The sequence below is a fragment of the Dermacentor albipictus genome, unplaced genomic scaffold (assembly GCF_038994185.2).
Source record: "Dermacentor albipictus isolate Rhodes 1998 colony unplaced genomic scaffold, USDA_Dalb.pri_finalv2 scaffold_70, whole genome shotgun sequence".
In the NCBI taxonomy this organism is placed as follows: domain Eukaryota; kingdom Metazoa; phylum Arthropoda; class Arachnida; order Ixodida; family Ixodidae; genus Dermacentor; species Dermacentor albipictus.
Window position 1 is genome coordinate 426,706 of NW_027225624.1, and position 14,337 is coordinate 441,042.

The 14,337-nt window shown below is 45.6% G+C and overlaps 1 long non-coding RNA gene across 1 annotated transcript; it reads right to left on the reverse strand.

The window, feature by feature from the left end:
• Positions 1–205: 205 nt before the first annotated feature.
• LOC139053103 (uncharacterized) lies at positions 206–13,864 on the reverse strand. The gene is made up of 2 exons (XR_011510220.1): positions 13,731–13,864; positions 206–570 (listed from the first exon to the last, which is right to left on the reverse strand). It is a non-coding gene; the product is annotated as an uncharacterized lncRNA (long non-coding RNA).
• Positions 13,865–14,337: the final 473 nt, after the last annotated feature.

The following is a 14,337-nucleotide window of genomic DNA, read 5'->3' on the forward strand; positions in this document are numbered from 1 at the left end:
AGTCAATTAAAATAAAATTAAAACATGGGTTTGCAACATGGTTCTTAGCCGAGTAAGTTGGTATGACGACGTAATACGGCAAACAGCGCAAATCGCTACCGGACCGCAGGGACGCTGGCTAGCTTCCAACTAAAAGTTTTCAACAAAGTGTTACGAGGTGCTGTGGACCAAAACGACAGTCTGATCTGATTAATGTGCACAAATATCTGGGCACGCGAGCGTTTTTCCTCCCATCGTGGCATATGCTTTATTCATCATTTGCGGAGGCCGACCACTGGGAAGATACGGCCGTCCGGCAGAACGTACATTCCAGTGCCGTCAGTTGGAAGCAACTCCGTCAATTTCACCGAGGAGGCTTTGGCCAGAGCGCTGTGGGGTACTGACAAGTTCAGCCAAGAACGACCTCCGAAAGTCACCTCTGGCCAGCAGAGGAGCGTGGTCGGCTCGGCTTCACAGCCCAGGGAAGTGGTGTCCGCCTGGGGCACTTGCGTTGCCTTCACCGGGACGGTCGCAGCTCCAGGCTCGGTGAGTGCGCCGTTATTGCTGGTGGAGGCTGTATGCTGGCGACAGCTGCAGAAACGAAAGCCGGGTCATTCAGTATACGCACTGCTCCAAACTACTAGTCCGACGAACATTCACAGAAGGTAAAGACAGGCAGGACAGGCTGCAACTCTCGAAATTTGTTCGTAATGAAGTTAACTGCGCATTCGCATCATCATCCTCATCATCAGCCTGGTTACACCCACTGCAGGGCAAAGGCCTCTCCCATACTTCTCCATCAACACCGGTCATATACTAATTGTGGCCATGTCGTCCCTGCAAACTTCTTAATCTCATCCGCGCACCTAACTTTCTGCCGCCCCCTGCTACGCTTCCCTTCACTTGAAATTTCCCTCCTCATTACATGTCCGGCTCATGCCCATTTCTTTTTCTTGATTTCAATTAAGATGTCATTAACTCGCGTTTGTTCCCTCACCCAATCTGCTCTTTTCTTATGCCTTAACGTTACACCTATCATTCTTCTTTCCATAGCTCGTTGCGTCGTCCTCAATTTAAGTAGAACCCTTTTCGTAAGCCTCCAGGTCTCTGCCCCGTACGTGAATACTGCTAAGACACAGCTATTATACACTTTTCTCTTGAGGGATACTGGCAACCTGCTGTTCATGATCTGAGAATGCCTGCCAAACGCACCCCAGCCCATTCTTATTCTTCTGATTATTTCCGTCTCATGATCCGGATCCGCTGTCACTACCTGCCCTAAGTAGATGTATTCCCTTACCACTTCCAGTGCCTCGCTACCTATTGTAAATTCCTGCTCTCTCCCGAGACTGTGAAACATTAATTTAGTTTTCTGCAGATTAATTTTTAGACCCACTCTTCTGCTTTGCCCCTCCAGGTCAGTGAGCATGCATTTCAGTTGGTCCCCCGAGTTACTAAGCAAGGCAATATCATCAGCGAATCGCAAGTTATTAAGGTGTTCTCCATTAACTTTTATCCACAATTCTCCCCAATCCAGGTCTCTGAATACCTCCTGTAAACACGCTGTGAATAGCATTGGAGAGATCGTATCTCCCTGCCTGACGTCTTTCTTTATTGGGATTTTGTTGCTTTCTTTATGGAGGACTACGATGGCTGTGGAGCCGCTATGGATATCTTTCAGTATTTTCACATACGGCTCGTCTACACCCTGATTTCGTAATGCCTCCATGACTGCTGAGGTTTCGACAGAATATTACATATTTACATATACATTACATTTACACATACAACGACAAAAATATCCTGCATTACTAGAGGACACATATACTAATGTCCTTCTGTAGATGAGTTTTCGCTGCCCCCTACCTGTTTCTCCAGAGAGGAGGTGTCTTTCTTCCCCCCCCCCTTTTTTTTCGACGAGTTCTTACTAACTGTCCGCAGCATGTTCAACTATGTACCCACCACTGGCTCATGGCTCTATTTATTGAACGTCTTCCTTCGTACATGCCTGCGGGTGGTCTTTATCCACACAACCGGTCCAGAACATCAAGGTGAGAACCAGAGGCTGCAGTGTACTACCATCATCTTTATAAAAGGGAACGCGCGAGCGCGTTCGCGCCGGCGCGGCGAGATTCGAAGACAAAAGGAAAATGGAGGACACCGTTCTGAGGTTTGCTTGCACAGCGGTACCGAATGCATATCTGTCATCGTAATTATCGTTGTGCCATGTCAGAGAACTAAACGGTCTCGTTTGGATGTAGTATGGACGCGCTGCGTATCTATCGCAGCTTCGGAAGCCATCGCATCAATGCCACCCCTCGGTTAACCCCTTTTCTTCTAGTTCATTACATAACGAGGGTCTCGAATTCGGCAACATTTATACCGTCGGGTAGCACGTGTGGGTTTATTGACCAGTTGCCTTCACCCAGAAAGATCACGTACTCGTGACGCCTGCGTCAGAAAGTATGTTTCACATCCGCTGCCAAGGTTTGGTAGTGGTGGCGCTGGCTAAACCTCCCTGGTTTAGTTCTAGTAGTAACACACAAATACTCCACAAAGTGGATGGGAAGAAGGCGCTGTGGTAGCTCAATTGGTAGAACATCGCACGCCTAATGCGAAGATTTGGGATCGTTCCCCATCTGCGGGAACGTGTTTCTCATCCACTTTCAATTCCATAAATTAATAATTTCTTTATGTCACTTAGTAAGTACAAGTAATTTCCCATATGTTGTCTTGGTGTCTTTGTTTGTTGGCTTCTTATGATTATGAAAAATCGGGCCCCTCGATCAAAAATTATATATATATATATATATATATATATATATATATATATATATATATATATATATATATCGTACAGGTCCAGGTATTACTGGAAGAGTATGGAGGTGGTGCAATCGCTGCTGCCAATGTTTTGAACATGCTATATTTTAAAACAACCAGATCTATAACCGAGCATATGCCACTGCTAAGTGAACTATACCACTGGAGAAGTGTTATTCGCATTGTACGGTATGCTGCCATTACTAGGGAAAACTATTGTATTCGTGAGCGGGAACATCGTCCAACAAACGAGGCAGTCGCGCAATGTGTATACAGATAACAGTTTGAGCCCTCGTCAAAGTAAACTGCACAAATTATTGCGCAACATAACGGTACCCACGCCGTAGGATCGTCATACGTTTTGAAACTACTCATTGCTGCTAAACCACAGTTTAGAAATACACTGAGAATGCTGCAGCAAGGTCAAATTCGTGAAACGAATTTTCAGAAATACGAAACTCATCTCCGAGGCTGATGTATAGGCTCCGCCTGCCTAAACGCCAGCAAAACTCGCCCATGCCGACTTAAATCGCTTCAGTACGTCTCACAGAAGCGTTTGCCACCTAGAATACCCCGCGTCATACTACATAGCCCGCGCAAGTGCGAAAACAGCTCTGGTTTCCTTGGTTGCACTGTCTCTTGGCGCCACTTAAGCAACGAAACTGACACCACTATGTCGTGCCGTACCAACTAGCCGTCGTTGAAGCATTTCTGAATACGCCAACAAATACAGACAATCATAAATGCTCGTGTATAATTAGAACGTACATATATACGTTAAAAGTGTCTATTGGTGGGCACATTTCAAACTAAACTTTACTTGTGGATCAAGCGCTGTATCTCCGTTTTCTTCTCGTGTGCACTCACTTTCGCGCGCTTGCTGCAGTATGCGTTGTCGATAAAGCATGGGAAAGGGACACACAAGCGACTCTTCGCGTTGAGGCGAGCTGTTCCGGAACATGGGTTGTAGCAATGTGTCCCCAACGCAATCTGGGACACCGCAGTTCCATACAAGAGTGAATAAGAGACGTTCACATCTCTTGAGGAGCGCATTTATTTGTGTTTGGCGTAGCGGTTGTTTAACCTGAATAACGTATATGCCCGCGGGAAACGCTTGCCGAGGAGTAAAAGTTGCAAGACCGGTGAGGGGTGCATGGTCCTTACGGCTCATCGTGCCCATTTTGCAACACAGAAATCCAAAATGTGACAGTGACACACCTATTATGGACGTGCCCCGGACTTCATCTAAGCCGTCTCCGCCACCTCCGGGCAACAAGCCTTCGGCCTGGCCGCCCACCCGACCTGGAACGTTGGATTCATGGACCACATCATCGTTCACTCCTAGATTTTTTGCACGAGTCGAATCTGTTCGTGTATTTTTAACATCTTTTGTATTATGCCTGAGGGCATGCTTTCGAAGTAAAAAAAAAAAAGACCGGTGAGCCAATATAGCAGGAAAACGGGAGGTCAGTATTCTTTCAGCACGTTGGCGGGCTGCAACGGTTCGCAAGAGCCATCTATAGCGTAAACTTATCGAGGTTTAGAGCATATTATGGAAGGCGGCCGGTAATTAAAAAAAGAAAACATCTTTCACGAACTAAAATCTTAGCGAGCCGAAATCCACGTTTCAAGACGACTTTCAGATTTGTCCGAAAGAGGCACATTTGGAAGGATGCGGCGCCTTATACAGCGTATACGAGGCGTCCAGAAGGCGACTGTTCCGAAAGTTGCAACCTATTTTAACCTCGTTGGTTCCAGCTGTTAGCGCAAATAATTGGTGCATCGAATCTCGCAGAGAGAATCGCGTCATGTGCTTTCTTCTTAAACAGGCCGTGGTGTACTTTTTTTGGCCATTCGGAGTATGCATATTTACACGTTAGACAATTCAGTCATGAATGTCTGAACAGAATAATACTCCTGCGCTCAAACAGGAAGTGTTCAGGTCCGTTCAAAAGACCGCCTACCCTTCTTTCAATGTTCCTCATACCTACCGCTGTTTTTCTTACACATTGCTTAATACGATTGACATTGGCCGTCACGACGAACTGGTGCCTCTAGCGGAATCAAAAAATAAAAGAGAGGGAGAGAAATCGCATGATGATGATAATCTTTAATGACATCGCATTTGAAGCGGGACGGCGACATTGAGTCGCCTAACCTGCTTGAGCTAATCAGCGATAGAGCGTAAAACTGGGCGAGTTGGCTGATCTTCGTGGTAAAAGCAGCGCAAAAATAACGGCAGCACAAGACCGAGAAATATACGGGACACGCGCTGAACTAACGACTGAGTTCAGACTCGTAGCTCAGCGCCTGTCGCCCCGGGCATTTCTCTGGCTCGTGTTGCCGGTACTTCTGCGCTGCTTTTACCTTGGAGCTAATCAGGTTTTACTACATCTACTGCAGTCTCCATTTTGCCTCATCTCTTCTTCATGGTCGCTCTCTTCATTCAAACCTTTATCTGTATATTCCACAGTTCTTAATGGCTTTAACGACCCAGACTCTCTCTCTCTCTTCCCTGTTCCCCCCCCTTTTTTTTTGCAATACTCTATAATACCACTGAACACTCTCATTAGCTTTGAAACACAGAGCTTCTGGAAGGTGGTCGTTCCCCACGGTACTAACTCACTGATTATCTTGGCATTAGAATGTGCTCAGTCGTCTCCAGACTTTTTTTGCCCGACAGAAGGGCGGCTACGTCTTTTGTAGACAGAGAACGATACCACTAGGCCGGCCGACACTATGGCCTCAAAGAACCGGATACGTGACAGATGATAACACAGCACGATACCGAGGTCATGGCGGCATGCACCCAGGCTCTGTGTAACGTTCCTCTCTATGTTCCCTGTAGGGGAACGTGTAAAGCTCTCCTGCGAGGAAGCTACAAAGAAAAGCTACCGATGACTATACAGAGCCATATAGTTCACCGTAGCGAAGTTTATACTCATTGTGCAGGGACATTACATGCACATGCTCAACGCAGGGACCTTTTGTCGACGTGATAATGGGCGAACCATGGCGGATATCGTTCGCGTGGGCACAGTGGCACATTAAGCGCAGGTAAGTGCGACTAAAAGGTGCGGAATGCTGCGAGGACGGGCCAGTATCTGATTGCCGATAACCAAGTTCAAACACAGAGCATACGAAACCTTGCGCTACAATCGTCCAGCCTCCATGGGAAACATGGGTATAGTGTAAACAGATGTCTTTCTAGGATTTTACTTGGATATGTAATAACACATATGCGTAGATACAGTTCATCATTGCTGCCCACGCACTCCAGGAATAACTTTGGAGTTTGCTCAAATTGGGCCACTCACGGTGCGTTTTAGGCGTCTGCTACCGGCCAGCATACATCCCTCCCGAGTTTACTGACTCATTTACCGAAGCAGTCGAGCTGATTAGTGACAGGTTTCCTAATTGCTTCTAAATAATAGGCGGTGATTTCAACTACCCTGCCATAGGATTGTGAATACCATCCGTTAATACACGATTTAACCGGGCATAAACCCTTTATGTTTGTGGATTCTCTACATTATCATGACCTCACTTAACTAGTGCACGACGCCGAGCGCGGCAATCACATTTTATATCTTTTATTCTCAAACACCTGATATTGCCGAAACACAGGTTCTAGAAGCCATCAGTGACCACAAGGTAGTGCAGCACTCCTCGCTTCCATGTGCTGACGAAACAAAAATTAAAGAATGATTTCTGAACTATGCACGAGCCGACACTAAAAACATGAACGGAATGCTGAAAACCTTTTCAAGCGAATTTCAAGAGGGCTGAAACGGAATAATCACAACTGGCGCATATTTCGCGATAATTTAAAGGAGCTAGAGGCTCCCTCCGTGCCCAAATTTACGATAATATCACGTGCTGACTCTCTATGGTCCACACGAGAAGTGAACAAGTGCTTTAATAGGATCGTACAAAAAGGCATCATGAACCTACATCTCTTCTGATTGGCAGAACTACATAAGCATGCCGGGATTGGCAGAAAAATATATATATATTCTTGAAGCCAAAAATCAGTACTTTGAGTTAGCACTTCCGAACATGCTAAGAACGGATCCCAAAAGAAACCTGGAAAGTAAAAAAGAAAAAGATAAGCTCTCCGTAACAACACTGCAAGGGTATGACGCAGGCACGTACCCAGGGGGGGGGGGGCCGAGGGGGCCCGCCCCCCCCCTTCCCCCGAAATCAAGTGGCATACCTCCCCCTCCCCTCCCCACCCACGCCACCACTCCTCACACATTCCTAAAGCGCCACCAGATCAATGTTGAGACTTGACAACTGTTCATCGGTCAGCATTATGCCGCCTTTTTCACTCCTTTTAGACGGCGGTAGTTATCGGCACCTCTAATAATGTGAAGGACAGGTTTCTCATAGATTCCGCACCCGCGCGATTAATTCGAGATGCGCTCAGTTGTCACCATCTATTCAACCGTCACGCGCATAGCTGTTGCTTTTGTTAGTTCAACCTTCTTTGTTTAGGCTGATCCTGGGACCAGGAGAGGGATGCGGCTGTTACTCAGCTGGTCTGTATTCTCATGGAACGAGTTGCGGCCGGAGAAAACGCCAATTGCGTTTAACTTTTCCCTTTGCTTCATTATTTTCTTGAGTTACGGCTCGCCGCGACGCTGGCAGATGCCTAGAACCATATACACGTGATAGGGGTTAGATAAGGTGGGAAATAAAATAATGTGAAAGAGCGTCCATCATGAAACCCTGCAATAACCCTTAAACCCATAAGCAAGATGACTGTCGCCCGTTACCTCGTCTGTTTTTCCCTAACTGTATATCACTTTTCGTGCAAAATTGGCAACTGGAAACAAAAATCGCAAGGAGTTGATAAATTAAGCGATATACTAAGGGAGAAAGCCAAGGCAACAAACAAACTGCAAGCAAGAGCGAATAATAAAAAAAAAGTTAAGCGTTGTTTATGAGACTATTTATGGATCAACATCTTTTTATTGAAAAAGGAAGTAGAGAAAACGCCGCCGGAAGTGGAGAACAACTACTTGTTTTGAATGACGCTTCTACAGTTATCGGTCGAACCGCCTCACGTAGCCACTTCTCTGCTGTGCTTATGTGGGTGTTTTTCTAACCTTTCGCGGTGAGCGCAGTACGCCTAGAATCGCAGAGTCCTGCGCTCTACGCGGTTGTCTGGGACTGGCGGCCGCACAGCGTTACGCCATTCGCGGAACTGTCAAAACTGATCAACAAGGCGAAAATAACTGATATTCGAAACTATAACATGAGAAACATTGAAGAAGCCGTAAAAAATGAACGCAGCCTGAAATCAGTAAAAAAGAAACCTGGCATAGGACAAACCATGATGTATGCACTAAAAGGTAAAAAGGGGAATATCACCAGCAATCTCGAAGATATAGTAAAAGCAGCGGAAAAATTCTAAGCTGACCTGTATACAGTACCAAGAGGAGTCACGATACCTCACTTAGAAACAGTAATGAACAGGATACAGAAACTCCTATTTGACAGAAACCACATTTGAAACCCACAGAGACCCAGAAACCCCCATTTCACAGCTTCTCCAGAGTATAAACACCTGGCATTTCCCTGGCATAGCGAATCTTGTTACACAAAGATGCTTGAGGTCTGCCTCACCAAATTACGCTGCCGCATTCCCTCCCTAAATTTCTATTTATACAGGTTGGGTTTGGTTCCCTCTCCTCTTTGTTCTTTTTGTGAGGAGGAGGAGACGATACAGCACTTTCTTCTATCTTGCCGCCGCTTTGCTGCGTTAAGAAAAAGATTGTTGGAGATACCTTTTCGAAGAATTGGCCTGGACTTGACAGAACCTGCAATTCTTTCGTTCGGGGCGTCCACTTTGGGATTCAGCCACAGGGATGCATGCTTCGCTGTCCAAACATTCCTTACAGAATCTAAACGAATGCCATGCTAAATTCGATTTTTTTATTACTTTTAAATTAATTATTCCTCATTCAACAGCACGTTCCTGATTTTATTTTAGCCGGTAATTCAACCCTATTCAATGCTATTCGCATATATATTAGGAAATTTATGCTCTATATTATTTTGGAATAATCCACCCATTTCTTGGCCAATCCCCTATCGTGCATAGGAGCCACACGTGCCACAGGCTACAACAACAACAGCAAAGGAACAAGAGATCAGGATCGCCAGTCGGCCACTAGAGACTGTGAAGGAGCACGTTTACCTAGGTCAATTAATCACAGGCAACCCGATAATGAGAAGGAAATTCACAGAAGAATAAAAATAGATTGGATCGCATACGGCAGACATTGCCAGCTCCTGACTGGAAGCTTACCATTATTATTGAAAAGTAAGGTGTGCAATCAGTGCATTTTGCCAGTGCTGACATATGGGGCAGAGACTTGAGAGCAAGTTAAGGACCGCGCAAAGAGCGAGCGAACGAAGATTGCTAGGCATAACGTTAAGAGAGAGAAAGAGCGGTTTGGATCAGAGAGCGGACGGGTATAGACGATATTCTAATTGACATCAAGAGGAAAAAAATGTAGCTGGGCAGGTCATGTAATGCGCCGGTTAGAAAAGGCAATCGAGGCAATCGAGGACGACAAAAGACTAGACGGAGCGATGAAATTAGGAAATTCGCGGGCGCTAGTTGGAATCGGTTGGCGCAGGACAGGGGTAATTAGAGATCGTATTGCAGGGAGAGGCCTTCGTCCTGCAGTGGAAATAAAACAGGCTGATGATGATGATGATGGAGGTGGTGCCCCCCCCCCCGAAAAAAAAAATCCTGGGTACGTGCCTGGTATGACGACTGTGCTTTGCCAGTAGGCGACTACGCCGAAGAATTCATCAATAATTTTGCCACGGTTTTTACAGATGAAATGCATCTTCATAGTTCACTTCATCTCTAACAATCTCGTATTGCGTTTCCTTTTACACCCATCGCAGTTACAACACACGACGTACAACGTGCAATAGAATGCCTCCCGCTTAAATCAAGTACAGATCCCGACGGTGAAGCGCTAAATTTCTAAAGCTAAATAGTGAGTATTCAGTTCCCATACTTTCATTTTTATTTCACCAATCCATCGACACAGGATGCGTATCAGAAGATTGGAAGTCGGCGATTATACACCTGTATTAAACCTGGTGACAGTGCCCTTCCAAGCAACTACACGCCCTTCTCGTTAACCTCAGGTAGCTGTGAGTTACTAGAACGTATAATACACAAGCATATTACAACACATCTAAAAGAAAACGGCCTACTCCTCGTCAACTAGCACCGCTTTCGGAAAAACCTTTCCTGCCATACTCAACCCTTTCAATAAATAACTGGTCTTCATCGTTCACTGCACTCATCGCTGTACGTCGACGCAGCCTTTGTCGATTTTTCAAATGCATTTCATCGCGTTCTTTCATCGCATAATCGTTTGATCATAACAATCCGTAATCTTATCACAAAACAAGCAATGGATCAAACAGTTTTTAACAAACTGTCATCAGTCCGTCAAACCACAAAACCATATCACGAGCCGTGCACGCATCATATCAGGGGTACCACAGGAGTCCGTGTTGGGCCCACATCTATATTTATTTATTATAATGATATGATAACTAACCTAAACGCGAAAGTTCGATTATTCGCAGACGACTGCATACTAGATAAATATATAACAAGCCCTACCGACATTACCAATCTGCAGTCTGCCCTCATTAAACTAACAGAATCGTGTTCAGTATGGCAGGGGAAAATCAAAATAGACAAAACAAAACATCCCGACATCGAAAACACAGGTCAATGCATACGCAATTATCAATGTACCAGTTGATACAATCTCGAGATTTAAATACCTAGGGAAAAAATCTAATTCTAACTTAACATGAAACGATGATATAGAACACAACTTCAAAAGCATTAAAGAGACTCGGCCTCCTCAAGCGGCCCCCTCACCTCGCCAACCGTGACACCTGTCTATTAGCATATAACTCGATCATTCGACCTTCGTTAGAATGCGCATCTATCATTTGGCATCCCTTCATATCACCGAGACTAACCACCTCGAGGCGGTCTTATTCGCGATTTCAAGGCGTCACCAAACTCAGAGACACCTTCACAATGACATCACTCACCATGCGCACTGCATTTGTCCGCTTATCTTTTTGTCACACCCTGCACCATAGTAACACGTCATTTTCCAGCTCACGTGTTATCGAGGCCACCACATCACGACCAGGTTAGATCATAGAGTTCCATACAATAATTACTAGAGCGAACTCTGGCGCTAGTGTCTACGGTAGCTGCAATGGTAGCGGCGGAGTCAGCACGGGAATTGTGGGAAGTGCATAGATTTGGCTAAACTTTGTCCTTCTGGCTTCAAACGGCTTTGTAAGGTCGTAACTCTCAACATCGTGCTGCGTAATAAATAATTAATTGGACATCGTGTCCGACGGCAGGATTCGAACACAGGATCCCTGGCACAGACGGCCGATATTGAAAGCATTACGCCACGGACGCATGCGCCGACGAGCAATATGGAACGCCCTTTCGAATTTATAGCGGGCAAGCCAGTGCCTTGAGACGCTTGGCGCGTTTTGATTTGGCCACATCGACAAGCTCAATCGTTGCAATTAGTAGCGATTGTGCGCGTTCGCAGCGTCTTCTGCACTTCGAAGAGTATACAGTTCTCAGAAATTTACGACAATTAAGGCATGCAGAGCGTAATAAACGAATCCACAACATCGTCTCAATCCACGAGCACGAAGATCAGACAAATCCATGCACTTCCCGTCATTCCCATGGTGGTACAACCAGTACAACGACTGCAGCACCAGAGTTCACTCTAGTAATTATTGTAGGAAACTCAATGGATCACGTGTGCAAAGTCAAACCACTTTTTGCTCGCGCTGAAAAATACCGGAATTCACATCTCGTACTAGCAATATAGATCAACGGAATTGTTTGATATCTAGCACTGCGACTAACAACGATTCTCAATCTTTTCAGTCATGCAGGCTTCACTCCTTTTTCGAAAGGCAAGACATTTCACAATTGTTTTCCTCTTTGCATGCGCTGCTGCGTGTGGTGCCTGTTGTCGTTTTTTATTACAAACGAAACAAAGTGCAAAAGTTATCCACCTGATGCTCTCATTGTTTTATGAAGTGTTGCTAGATTGCACTTAGAGTGAGTGAGTGAGTAAAGACTTTATTTGGAAACAAGGTATTGACGGATGACCTTGTTGTTAGGCAGCCACGAGGCGCTGGGCCCGGGCGGCTTCTTCAGCTCTCTCGATGACCTTGGTCTGCAGGTCAGGGTCGGAGCTGAGCAACACGGCCTCCCACTGCTCAGTACTACTCACTTCGTGATTTGTGTGATTTTAGGCTGGGCACGACCACATAATATGGAATAGATCCGCTTTTTGCTTACAATGCTTACATGTATTAGGGTATTGGTCCGGGTAGTAGTAGTGATAGGCTACGGCGTTGGGGTAGGTGTTCGTCTGAAGTCGTCTCCAAGCTACTTCTTGTCGCTTGTTAAGCGATTTGTGTGCTGGCGGGTACACTGCCCTGGCTAACCTGTAGTGCTGAGTTATTTCCTGGTAACTGACCATGCGATCCCTCCCTGATCCTAGCGTGAGCCGTCCGGGTGCTCGGTTGGCGAGTCCTTAGAAAAAAGAAATTATATTGTACTGTCCCTGTTAGTACTGTACTTTTTGCTTTTAGTTTTTTTTCTCCATGCTATACTTGCCGTTGCATTTGCATGTTTACTGAATTGTCGTGTTCGCCTGCACTGTGACTATTTTTTTACTCTCTATTCAATCCCTCCCTTCTATCTAATGCCTTCCAGGCATTTAGCGTGTCCAAAAAAATGAAGAAATAAATGAAAATTGTTCTTTTTTGTGGCTCAGTTCTGTTGCATGCTAGCTAGAATTATTTTTACAGTAATTCAGTAATTATGAGTTTACAATTAGTTTCATTACGAAATTTTCAATTCATGAGTGCCACAATTTATGAAACGCCACACGACGCGCATACCACTAAATCTAGATAGCGCTTGTTGCATGCGTAGCGATAATAATTAAGGGACCGGAGGGGCTCGATTATTTGTAATTCACAACCACATGAAGTGACAAACGATGAAGCCACCAAAAGTACAGATGAACGGTTACGTTAAATTGAAATGTAGAAATACTTAGCTAAAGGCAAATGAAAGTGGACGAATAGTTAACTTGCCGCAGGTGAAAGCATAATCCACATCTTCCGCATTATCCATGTGGGGCTCTTACAAATTCAGCTACCCCGGCGGCCATACTCCTGCCCACTTGCTTAGATTTTTTTTTTTTTGCTCATGCATGTCTATACAAGATGAGCCTGCGGTGTTAGCCCGCGCCGCTGGTTAACACTGCCAGATTTGGCTATGCGAAATCATTTTTATTTCCTTAATGATTACATTGGTTGGCAGTATTTTGAAAAAAAAAATGCTAGAAACTGGAGGCTAAAGTCAGACTAATTATTGCTTTACAGCGAATTCGCACCAAAAAGTTAGCTAAGTAGATTAAGAACCTACAAGGTCGTTTGAAGCCGCAAAGTTATTGCGAATCAGCGTATTGCTCGTCATGCAAGTTGAGCAGCAAAACTGGCGGCGCATGCGCACGGCGCCTGATCTTCATACCGCGAGTGTGAAACTCTATAGATGAGTGGCCTTTTACTATCAGACACCCTTCTCGCACAGTGCAGTCCAAGGGCCGTATTGTGGAGCAATTCTTTTCTTTGCGACTCTGTTCTTTTTACTGTTCCCGACGTGTGGCCGCTTCCGGTGATGGCGGGACGCGGCTTCGTATCAACTGACGAGGAAGGGCGAAAGTAATTTTTACAAATCTTTTCGTCTGGCCCTAGGGTGCCTTTAAGTAGCTTCCAGCTTCTATTGTGCCAGGCATTGTCCGGTCCTTTACCTCGGACGTCCGCGCTTCTTAGCGGGCGTGGGCCACAGGCTGCGTAGAGATTCCAACTCTTCAGGGTCGAAGCAGTCTTGCAGCCAGCTGAGCTCCGCGAACGGGGTGCACTGAGCGGTGTAGCCGCGCAAGCAGCTCTGAAGCAGTTTGGACAAAATACATACGCGCTGTAAATGCGCATCACTTACACAGGTCAACGGCCAGTACATAAATGCAAAAGGAAAACTTTTTTTTCGCGCTGGAGAGACACTTTCACAAATACGCACATTACAGATATTTAGGATATTATGATAAGATAAGCACATATCACTTAGAAGGCAAACTAAGAAACGCACGCATGACAGCAGCTAAGACAGCGCATCAAAGGCCTAGTTGAATGGCTCTGGCCAAACAGCATGAAAGTTACCAGTCTGGGAGCACGCAGATGGCGCCACAAGTTTCAACAGGGCAGTCTCGTAGGCTACGTTGGAGCCTTGATTCAAAGCGCTATACGAACCGTTATAGCGTGCTAGTATAGCTTCGTTGTGAGCCTCTTCAAAATGGGGACCGAATGAGCACTAGGGAACCAGGAGATAGAGTAACAGGCATGCTTGTAACGTCGATGGTA